The 12,220-nt window shown below is 35.8% G+C and overlaps 1 protein-coding gene across 7 annotated transcripts in view; it reads left to right on the plus strand.

Moving 5' to 3' along the window:
* The window catches only part of PHTF2 (putative homeodomain transcription factor 2), a 114,443-nt gene that overhangs the window by 7,928 nt on the left and 94,295 nt on the right, over window positions 1-12,220 (plus strand). The window contains exon 1 of one of the 7 annotated variants that reach the window (XM_041722753.1): window positions 5,278-5,565. The exons of the other annotated variants lie outside the window; for them this stretch is intronic. The gene's annotated coding sequence lies outside the window, so the exon portion shown is untranslated. Of the gene's footprint in view, window positions 1-5,277; window positions 5,566-12,220 lie in introns of those variants that run through there. 7 annotated transcript variants of the gene reach the window in all.

Genomic DNA, 12,220 nt, shown 5'->3' on the forward strand with positions numbered 1-12,220 from the left:
TTGTCACCAAATTTAGAATATTTTGGCCATTATTTTCTCAAATAGGTTTTCTCTTTTCCTTCACTCTCTCTTTATTGTACCCTAGTTACACATATGTTAACCAATTGATATTGTTCCACACCCTAACTAATACTGGATTTTTTTCATTTTGTTTTTTCTTTTTTCCTCTCTTTGTTTCAATTTGAATAATATCTATTGCTAATCTCTTCAAAATTCCTAACATTTTCTTGTACTGATTTCTGATATTCTGTTAATCTTATCCATTGTATGTTTCTTGTTAGACACTGTATTTTCATCTGTAGAAGTTCAATTTGAACCTTTTTATATCTTCAATGTCTCTCCTTAACAGTGCTCATGCTTTCTTCTTTTACTTTCTTAAATATATGGAGTCTATAATAGATGTTTTTTTTTTTTTTTTAATCACGGTTAAAAATACATAACCTAAGATTTGCCATCTTAACCATTTTCACCCTTTTTTTTAACCAGTTGGAGAGTAGTAAGTATATTCACATTGTTGTGAAACAACTCTATGAACTTTTTCATTTTACCAATCTGAAACATCTCTTTTCTCTTTTCTGCAGACCCAGGTAACTACCTTTCTACTTTTTGTCTCTATGAATTTGACTATAGTAGGTACCTTATATAAATGGAATCATACAGTATTTGTCTTTTTGTGACTAGCTTATTTTACTTAGTGTAATGTCCTCAAGATATATCCATGTTGTAGTTTATGACAAGATTTCCTTTAAGGCTGAATAATATTATATACATATGTATATACATGTATATACACATATATATACACACACATATTTAGACCATTTATATTTAATGCAAAGGAATATAATGTTTTAATGTCTTTCCTTACTTATCCTATCACTTTTATCATTTCTGGGTCCATTTTTAGAACTGATTTTTCAGTTACGATGGATTGTATTTTCCTATTTCTTTGCATGCTTGCTAATTTTTGTTTGGATGTCAGACACTGTAAATTTTGTTGTTTGAAGCTACCTTTCCTTTGCATTATTTTTAATATTTTGAGCTTTCTTTTGGAACACAGTTAAGTTACTTAGAAATAGTTTAAGTTACTTAGAAACACTTTAATTTTCCAAACAAAATTTTTAAGTTTTGTTAGTTGAAACCTGAGCATCCTTTACCTTTAGTACAAGGTTAATTTGTTTCTAGTACAGACCTAATATCCTTCTGAATATTCTGGTGCCTATTGTTACAGGATTTCTTCACTCTGTGAACTCTTATCATCCCTAGGTGAACTTTGGTAATTGTTCTTCTTGCTCCTTTCTGGTGGTTCTGTCCCTGGTTTCAGATAGTTTCCCCACGTACATGTGCTGATCACATGTATGTATTCAGGAGACTCAGGGGGAATGTTCTGCAGAACTCCAGAGCTTTCTTTGTGCTGCCTTTTCTTCTCTGGTACTTTGCTCTGGGAACTGTAGCTGCCTTGGTGTTCCCTCTTATCTGTCTTCTCAATTTGAGGAGTCTGTCTGGATCTGATTTTCCCATCTTAGTACTGCATCCTGGAAACTCTACACTTGGGGAATCATATGGCTTGCTTTTGTTGCCTCTTTAGAGATTGTGCCATCTGTTGCCCAAAGTCTGAAAACTTTTCACTATCATGTCTGTGTTTTTAGTATTTAAGATTAATCCTGTCCCTGATACTCCATCATCTTTAGAAGTGGAAGCCCTGGGGCACCTGTGTGGCTCAGTGGTTGAGTGTCTGCCTTTGGCACAGGTTGTGATCCTGGGGCCCCCTGATTGAGTCCTGCATTGGGCTCCCTGTGGGGAGCCTAGTTTTCCCTCTGCCTATGTCTCTCTGCTTCTCTGTGTCTTTCACGAATAAATAAAATCTTTAGTTAAAAAAGGTTGAAGCCCTGTATATTAAATTTTAAAGTCAAAATTTTAATGGGAAGTACATAAAATACCATTTTTTATTGTTTTAATTAAGTCCCATGATTTCAGAATGTATTAGCTTTGCATACCCAGAACTAAAGTATACCATATGTTTTGACTAGATGAATTTGTCTATGTTTATCTTCCTCAGCATTCCTATTTCATTTAAAACAAGTGTAGGAATGTATGAGTTAAAAGATGAGCAACTAATTGCATTTTCTTCTTTTATAAACCTAGTTCTCATGAGAAAAATTGTGTGATTGTGAAAAACATGACTAGATTATTACCATGGGAAATTAATGAGAAGTGTTTACTTCTCCAAGGGTGTAATCATTCCGTTTTTATCATCATTGGAAAATATTTGCAACAATGACTAAAAATGCTGCTGTGATCCAGAGTTATCTTTTATATTTTGAGTAGTCAATTTAACTTAACCTTTGAAGTAATGGGTGTTAAACACTGTTAAAAATCTCTGTGGAGGAAATGGTTTTTAAGGTATTAGAAGAGTATATCTAAAAATCTGTCTCCTCATTGATCATAGGCAACTGAAATGACCTTTTTCTTTTGATGGAGATAGATTTGTAAGTTTGTAAAATCAGGATATAGGGATAGTTTTCTTCTGCTTATCCTGTTCTTTTCCGTCACTGAAACCACACTAGATGAGAAAATAAGCTTAAATTATAAGAGGAAGGCTTTATGTATATTGATTGTGTATAGAAAATTAGCGTGTAAAAGGTGTTTTAAAGCTGAATTAAAACTTATTATAGCTTTTTTATTTTGACATAGTTTCAGACTTTCAGGAAAAGTTATATAAGAATAGTATAAGAGTTGCCTAGGTGGCTCAGTTGGTTGAGCATCCAGCTCTTGATTTAGGCTCAGTTCATGATCTTGGAGTCCTGGGAGTAAGCCCTACATCATGCCCTGTGCTCAGCAAGGAGTCTGCTTGGGATTCTCTCTCTCCCTCTCCCTCCGCGCCTCCCCCTGTTTATGCTTTCTCTCTATCCTTCTCTAAAATAAATAAAATAATTTTAAAAAGAATAGTGTAGAGAATTTCTGTGTATCCTTCACCAAGATTAACTATATATTAACATTTTCCTACATTTCCTTTATCCTTACTTTTATCTATATGTACAGATATATTTTTTTATCTGACTCAATTGAGTCATGATATTTCCTTACCTCTACACATGTCAGTTTTATTTCCTAAAAAGATGATTCACAAACATAAGCAAAGACTAGTGATCAAAAACCAGGAAATTAACTTGGATACAATACTGTTATTTAATCTGCTGATTTTATTCACGTTTTGCCAATTGTCACAATACTATCCATGTAGCAAAAGAAAACTCAGGATTACCTGCTGCATTTAGTTGTCATGTCTCTGTAGTTTCTGTTAAGCTGGAATATTTCTTAAGCCTTTATTTGTATTTACTGATAGTGACTTTTTTAGAAAAACTGTTGAGATACTGTTTTGTTGCATGTCTTTCATTTTAGTTTGGTTAATTTTTCTTCCAAGATTGGATTCAGGTTATATACTTTGGGCAGGAATACTGAAGATAAAATGTGTTTTTCACAGTGCATTATTATCAGTAAGCAAATGCTGCAATTTCTCTTATTTCTGGTGGTGATAACTGATCATTGAGTTAAGGTGATATCTGCCAGGTTTCTCCAAGGTAAAGTCACTCTTTGTAGCTAATTAGTATCTGTGGAGAGATACTTTGATCATGTAAATATCCTATTACTCTCAAACTTGCCCAGTAGCTTTAATGTTTATTGATGTTTCTTGCATGAATCACTTATTAATATGGTTGCTTAAAAGTTCTCATCACAGGGGCCTGGGTGGCTCAATGGTTGAGCGTCTGCCTTCAGCTCAGGTCATGATCCCAGGGTCCTGGGATCAAGTCCCACATCATGCTCCCCACAGGGGTGGCTCAGTCAGTAAAGAATGCAATGACTCTTGATCTAGGGGTTATGAGTTCAAGTGCCACGTTGGATATAGAACCTACCAAGAAAGAAGTTCTCATCACAATGAAAAAAATTTGTAATTGAGGTGATAGATGTTAACCAAATTTATTGTGGTAATCATTTCACAGTATATACATATATCAAATCATGTTGTACAACTTAAACTTATGTAGTGTTATGTATCAGTTATATCTCAGTAAAACTGGGAAAAAAAGATTATTGCCAAATGGTGACTTTTTTTCTAATTCTCTAATTTCTTCTGTGTTAGCTGGCTTCCTGCTATAAAGAAAAGCTTCCCTCTCTTACTCATTCATTCATTCATTCATTCATATCGGTATAGACTCATTGATCCTTATTTTAACTTTTAACAACGTCCCTGTCATTCTTTGAGCACCTTCTTACTTTCTCATCCCACGAGATGTTCCAGAATAATTTCGTACTGTCTTTGTGCCAACTGGAATCAAACATTGCTCTAAGGAGCCTTGTTTTTTGTTGTTGTTTTTTTGTTTTGTTTTGTTTTGTTTTTTTTACTGTAGAATGGTATTTACAGATCTGTTGCTTATTGCTACCAAGAAATCATTTCTTTTAGGTGATCTTAGTGGATATAAATAAATGTATATGTATGAGTGTGTATATGTGTGGATGTGTGTAATATACCTTTATTTTCAGAAAGGATTTTTGAATTAAGCAATGTCATGGCTACTAAGAATAAAAAAGTGTGAATATATTCTTAAACTGCGTGGCCAAGTGATCATGTCCCAATTAATACAAGTTATAATAATAAGTCTATTGTGTTTTTTATTTTTCAGATAAATAGATTATTTTGTCGGTCAACTAGATTTCAGGAATTATTTAGGTCTTATTTGATGAGGAAGATGATTGGATAATGAGATGTATGGAAATCATGTTCTGTGAAGAACAGTTGAAGGAGCTAGGAATGTTTAGTCTGGGGAAAGAAAGATTAACAATAGCATATATTATATATTATTTTTATTTGAAGGCTGAAGTTGTAAATATATTTTGAGTATATAACTAATACAGGTGAATGAAACAAGAGACATTTGTCTCTGGAAATGTTTGTCTCAAAGGAAAACTTTGAGGCAAACTCACTTTTAATGCAGTGAGCTGCCTTGAAAAATTCAAACTCAGTTATTACCTCTGTTAAATCAAAAGGAAAGTTTGCCCATTTTTATATAATTAATTCATGCTGTGAGAAATTGGAACTACTTGAAAGATGTCTTAGTATGCTATATTTAGTGGCTTAGTTAATTGTATGTCTCACAAGATGCATCACAAGATGAGGAAAGGATTCTGTTCTAAATAAGTGTAAGACGTAACGTGTACATAGTCTCCTCTTAGATATTTATAATGCACATAAGGTTCTGAGAAGTCCTTAAGTCAGGCAACTTTTATCTGACTTTTTCTAAACTAGTAGATTTAGGGGACAGGTTAGGCTGCAGGTGTAACATACATACATGGTATTTAATCTAAGATACCTGAAGTGAGCATCAAGGGACTGAGTAAAGCCAGAGAAGATGTCCAAGCACTGAGCTCAGGAGAAGAAGAGCGCCAGCAAAGAAACTGAGGAGTAGCCAGATGGTTAGGAGCAAACCCAAGAGAGATTTTCTAGAAGCTCAGCGAATAAAGTGTTCCAGGAGGAAGGAACATAATTGACTGCATCATATACTGCAGGTAGGTTGAGTACAATGAACAACTGAGACTTGACCATTGGATTTAGCAACTAGAAGTCATTGGTATCCTTAGAGAGAGTTTTCGGTAAAGTGTGGGGAGTGAAGGCATAGTTGGATTGAAGACAGAAGGTGGAGAAATTAAAAGAGGTAGCAAAACTTTGCTGTGACAGAGAGAAGAGAAATGGAATAGTTGCAGTTATTGAATACCTTCTGTCATCTTTTATTGTTGAAAAGATAAGGCAAAAATGAAAAGAGCAAACTATGTAGTTGAGCTCATGATTCTGGTCTAAGTGGTAGTTGTAGCAGGTTTATAAAGTACTTTTCTCTGTGGTATGGATTTGAATGGGCTAAAAATTGAAGTATTGGTTTCCTGATTTATAGAAAATTCCCTCAGATTAGAAGAGCACTGTAATTTTAGTGGCTGTTAAAGCGTGTTGCATTCTTGAATTTCCAGGCAGTTTAGGCACTTGGCTTGGTAGTTAGTAGCAATATGGAGCAAAGCCCCCAAATTTTGTTTTTATTAATCCTGAATTGATGATGTGGACATATTAATATTGGCATTACATAAAATAGTGAGATTTGTTGACTAGCAATATGTTCATCATTTTAAAAATGACTTCATTTCCAACGATAGTTGAAAGAAACATCAGTAAACATTAAGAAGTATTCTGATACATGTAAAGCCATACATGTTAGTTTTAAATTGGCCACTGCAACTATAAGACCAGAAAACCCAGGGAACATAATTTGGTTCTCATTTCTACTTTACCATTAACCCTCCATCTACCTTCTTAGAACTAAGTCTAGTCACTAAGTCCTACTACAATTGATTCTTGTTACTCATGGTAGTTGTGTTCTATAAGGTGGCAACAAACACTGAATTAGTGAACATTGAAGCATAGGTCCTAGAAGAAATACAGGATTAAGTTCCTGTAAGCCACTGGTCACATTTTCATCAACTGATCGATGCATAACCTTGTTTCATATGTATTACTGTTTAAAGACATTTATGGTTTATTGTTGGTTTATTAACGTTGAATTCATGACCAACAGTACTAGAACTCATATGTAAATGAAAACTTATCTAACATACATTTTCTTCATAAGCTATTTCAAGGCCTTTTAAAAAATTTTTGTTTAAATAGAGTTCAGTTAACATATACTGTATTATTAATTTCAGAGGTAGAATTTAGTGATTCATCAGTTGCATATAACACCCAGTGCTCATTACATCAAGTGCCCTCCTTAATGCCCGCCACCCAATTATCTCTTCCCCGCACCCCTCTCTCTTCCAGAAACTCTGTTTTCTAGAGTTCAGCATCTCTTATGGTTTGCCTCCCTCTCAGTTTTCATCTTATTTTTCTTTCCCTTCCCCTACACTCATCTATTTTGTTTCACATATGAGGGAAATCATATGGTATGTGTCTCTCTCCGACCAACTTATTTTGCTTAGCATAATACCCTTTCGTTCCATCCATGTTGTTGCAATGGGAAAATTTCGTTCTTTTTTTTTTTTTTTTAAAGATTTTATTTATTTATTCATGAGAGACACCGGGAGAGAGGCAGAGGCACAGGCAGAGGGAGAGGCAGCCTCCTTGCAGGGATCCCAATGTAGAACTTGATACCCTTGGGTCATGCCCTGAGCCAAAGCCTGACACTCAAATGCTGAGCCACCCAGGCATCCCAACATTTCATTCTTTTTGATGGGCTCTTGAGTAGTATTCTATTATGTGTGTGTGTACACACACACACACACACACACACACACACCCCACATCTTTATCCATTTATCTGTGTTTTTTTTAAATTTTTTAATTTATTTATGATAGTCACACAGAGAGAGAGAGAGGCAGAGACATAGGCAGAGGGAGGAGCAGGCTCCATGCACCGGGAGCCCAACGTGGGATTCGATCCCGGGTCTCCAGGATCGTGCCCTGGGCCAAAGGCAGGCGCTAAACCGCTGCACCACCCAGGGATCCCTCCATTTATCTGTTGATGGATATCTGGGCTCTTTCCATATTTTGGCTAATTGTGGACATCGCTGCTATAATTATTGGGGTTCATGTGCCCCTTCAGATCGCTGTGTTTGTATCTTTTGGATAAATATCTAGTAGTGCAATTGCTGGGTTGTAGAGTAGTTCTATTTTTATCTTTTTGAAGAACCTCTATACTATTTTACAGAGTGACTGTACCAGTTTGCATTTCCAGCAAGAGTGTAAGAGGAATGCCCTTTCTCCACATTCTCATCAACATCTGTTGTTCCCTGAGTTGGTAATTTTAGCCATTTTGACGGGTGTGAGGTGGTATCTCATTGTGATTTTGATTTGTATTTCCCTGATGCCAAATGGTATTGAGCATTTTTAATGTGTTTGTTAGCCATTTATATGATATGTTTTCTTTGGAGAAATGACTGTTCGTGTCTTCTGCTCATTTCTTGACTCAGTTTTTTTGTTTTTTGGATATTAAGTTTGAGAAGTTCTTCCTAGGTTTTGGATACTAGCCTTTTATCTAATGTATCATTTGTATCATATCTTTCCCATTCTGTAGATTGTTTTTTAGTTTTGCCAACTGTTTCCTTTGCTGCGCAGAAGCTTTTTATCCTGAAGAAGTCCCAGTAGTTCATTTTTGCTTTTGTTTCCCTTTCCTTTGGAGATGTGCTAGAGCAAGAAGTTGCTGCAGCTGAGGTCAAAGAGTTTGCTGCCTGTGTTTTCCTCTCAAAGCCTTCTTGCATTGGGAACACTAGACAGCACTTCAGCACTACCCTTGGGAGCCATTTTGAACAAAAAAATCAGCAACAAAAAGCAAAAATTGAAAATTTGTCACAAAATAGACCACAAGAGGAACTTACTTATAGTATGAAAGCTGTCCTAAGAAGACATAGCATCATCTTGTTTGACCTCAGCTGGAAATCTGCTGGAAATCAGCCATCTCAAGCTTTTTGCTACTCTGTGCATGTCTGGAAATGATTAGGAAAGTACTATGAGTATTGATTTTGAGCTTACAAATTAAAAACTAGATAGCAGGCAAGTTTGCATAGAGCAGAATTTGTGAATAATGAAGACTATGTTAGGTAAGAGGTGGTTAATCCAATATATTAAATGAAAATCTTGGAAGATATTTACATAATCAAATCATATTTAAGAATAGTAGGATTCCAATTTACTGAAACTATAACTATTTGGAAATTGAAATCTAAAACTTGGTAGAGGTGCCTGGATGGCTGGGTGGTTGAGCATCTGCCTTTGGCTCAGATTTTGATACCGGGGTCCTAGGGTTGAGTCCCGCATCGGGCTCTCCACCAGGAGCCTGCTTTTCCCTCTGCCTATGTCTCTGCCTCTCTCTCTGGGTCTCTCATGAACAAGTAAATAAAATCTTAAAAAATAAAATTTGTTGTAATCTTTTCAAAGTTCTACTGATATTTGTCTTAAGAGTATAAGTCTGGTATCAATTCCATGGTGTGTGTTTTTCCCACACCACCAAGTAATTCTCCAGCTTCAGCTGGGTGTCCCGTAATTCAGCTTAATTCTGACATTATCACATCCTACCACTTAAGGGCTAGGTCCCACAAGACTGCTACCCTCCCCCATGCCAGTCACAAGTCCAAGTTATTACCAAGGCCTCTGACTTACCTATAGATTGAAGGTTCCCATGACCCCCTCCTGGAATTCAGTCTCACAATACTCAGAGAAACATTTTACTTACTAGATTACTAGTTTTGTTTTGTTTTGTTTTTTTTTTTTTACAAAAAGATACAACTTAGGAACAGACAGATATAAGAGATACATAGGATATGATATGGGGAAAGAGCACAGAGCTTCCATGCTGTCTGAACATACCACTGTCCCCAAATCTCCACATTTTCACCAACCTGAAAGCTCTTTGAATCATGTACTTTTGAGTTTTTATGGAGGTTTGATTACATAGGCATGATTGATCAAATCATCAACCATTGGTGATTGAGCTCAATCTCCAGCTGCTCTCTGCTCGCAGGAGGTTGGGGGAAAGTAGAGAGTAATTGAAATGAATGTTCCAACTTTCCACTGGCAACCAGTACTCTTGTTTAGGTACTTTCTGAAAGTTACCTCATTATAACAAAAGACACCACTACCACTCTCACTGTGGAAAATTTAAAGGGTTTCAGGAGCTCTGGGCCAGTAGTAGGAACAAAAGCCAAATACAGTTGATCCTTCAGCAATAGGGATTTGAACTCCATGAATCCACTTATATGCAGATTTTTTTTGTAGATACAGTAGCGTGAATGTAATTTTTCATCCTTATGATTTTCTTTTTTTTTTTTTTTAAGAAAGTAGATCTTTTTTTTTAAGATTTTTTTTACTTATTTATTTATTCATAGAGACACACACAGAGAGAGAGAGAGAGAGAGAAGAGGCAGAGACACAGGCAGAGGGAGAAGCAAGCTCCATGCAGGGAGCCCAATGTGGGACTCGATCCTGGGTCTCCAGGATCACACCCTGGGCCACAGGCGGCACTAAACCACTGCGCCACTGGGGCTGCCCATCCTTATGATTTCCTTAATCATATTTTCTTTTCTCTAGCTTCTTTTACTATAGGAATACAAGATATAATAAATGCAACATACGGATTTGTAATCCATTGTTTATGTTATCGTTAAGGCTTCCAGCCAACAACAGGCTATTTGTAGTTAAGTGTTGGAGAAGTGAGAAAAGTGAGAAATGTGGATTTTCAACTTTGTGGAGCAGGGGGATCTGTGGTGCAACCCCTTTTTGTTCAAGGGTTTTATGTTTCTTACTATGAATTGAAATACCACAAACAGATGGTTATACAAAGTTTAGGAAAAATACAGCCCTAGAACACCATCCCCACATTTTCCCTTTCCGAGGCAAATAGTTTCAACTTTTTTAGTTGATAAATTTTATTTACCTATCTTTGTAGAGATACAAATATGACTTTGTCATCTACAGGAGCATGAAGAAATAGTCACTCAGTAGTATGCAGTGAGAATGTGGATCTGCCGCTTCATAGCTTTCAACTAGACCTCTTTTGAAGATCCCACCTTTACTTCTACTTCAGTGGAACTTGTGCCACAGTCTTTGAAGCTTTTGTTGGTTTTTATTATGTAAATTGGGTTGATACTCTCTTTTGTCCACTATTGTCTACTGCTGTCTTATATCTGCTAGATCAGTTACCAGTCATATATCTTATTTCAAGCTTCATTTTTATTTTTGTTTTCTCTCTCTCTATTCTCCCTGTCTTTATATGTACATGCATTTGCTCTAGTTTCAGTTATATATTGTAAAGGAGTAGAATTAGATGCCTGTGTTTAGTCTGCTTTTTTTTCCTTGCTAGTTTGAAATACTTAAATCTAAAATAACTCTTTAAGTAATGAAGTTACTTGAACACCACTGCTTATATCTCATAATTTAATTTCTTAATGATCATGGCCTAGAAAAATCCAATATGATTTGTCAGATAGATCAGAACAGGGAGAAAATTATTTTAGACAGAGGAAATATGACAAGGACTAGAAGGCAAGCATGAAAATGGTACAGTCAGAAGCCCAAATGGCTAGATTATAGGATGTGTATTTGGATGGCAGATTGGAGAGGGTAGGTGAGAGGTCTTATGTGGAAGAAGATAAAGATGTTGGATGCTGCTGATTGTAAAGGTGATAAACCTATGATTGGGTTGTAAACAAAAAAAGGATATTTTGTCTGGTTAAACTATTTTCTTAGGCAATGGGAAATCATTAGATAATTTTAAGGAGAAGATAGATATGATGAGGTCAGGAGTTTACAAAGTGAAGGAGTAGTAAGAGACTGTTAGAGTAGTTCTGGTAATAGATGATGTGGACTTGCACCAGGTCTGGTAGTGGACCACGGAGGGGTTATATGAAAAATGTTTTGACAGTATGACAAATAGACTATATTAATTTATTCCTTAATACTTACTAGTTACTATCTGCCAGTTATCAAACAGGTGGTGGTGGGAAAGGGAAAGAGACAAGAAAGATTCTAGGGTTCCGTGCTTGAGTAGATAGTAAAAGGAGTTGATTTGAGGAGGGAAAATGCATTTCAGTTTTGTTTTTTTTTTCCCTTGGAGGTACTTGTAACAGGTTCATAGAAGACCTTAATTTATGGTCCTATAGTTTCTGTTTAGTATTTTGAATTTATAAGAAGTGAAACTGGGTGTCTTCCCTTTACTTCCTCTGTTAGGAATAACAGAAGTAAAAGTGCAGATGTTGAGTTTTGTTAAAAAAAAAAAAAATCAATTGAGTGATTTTAAAGAGTCATTTGGTTTTATTCAGTGATTCATGAATTGGGCAGTGTCCCATCTAGCAAACAGAAAAGAGTTCCAAAGAGCTGAACAAAATGGAAGACTTTTATAGGCAGAAGGAGCAGAGACAGGGAAAGAGCAGATTACTTTATCGTTCTTTGGGGGATAGAAGGGGTCTGTTAAGCAGATAACCTCACTACTGCTGACTAGGAAATTCCAGATTCACTGGTTTAAGATTACATTCTTGGGAGGGGTTGAAGTTGCAGGTGAGTTAGGTATTAAAGCCTTGGTTTGTTGACATGGGACTTAGCACAAGTGACTCGATTTTGGGTTTGTTGTCTTTTTTTATTGTTAACATTTTACAAGTCTGTCTTAGAATATTTAAATTTTATTTTTCAGTT

The sequence above is a fragment of the Vulpes lagopus genome, chromosome 11 (genome assembly GCF_018345385.1).
Source record: "Vulpes lagopus strain Blue_001 chromosome 11, ASM1834538v1, whole genome shotgun sequence".
Taxonomy (NCBI): Eukaryota; Metazoa; Chordata; class Mammalia; order Carnivora; family Canidae; genus Vulpes; species Vulpes lagopus.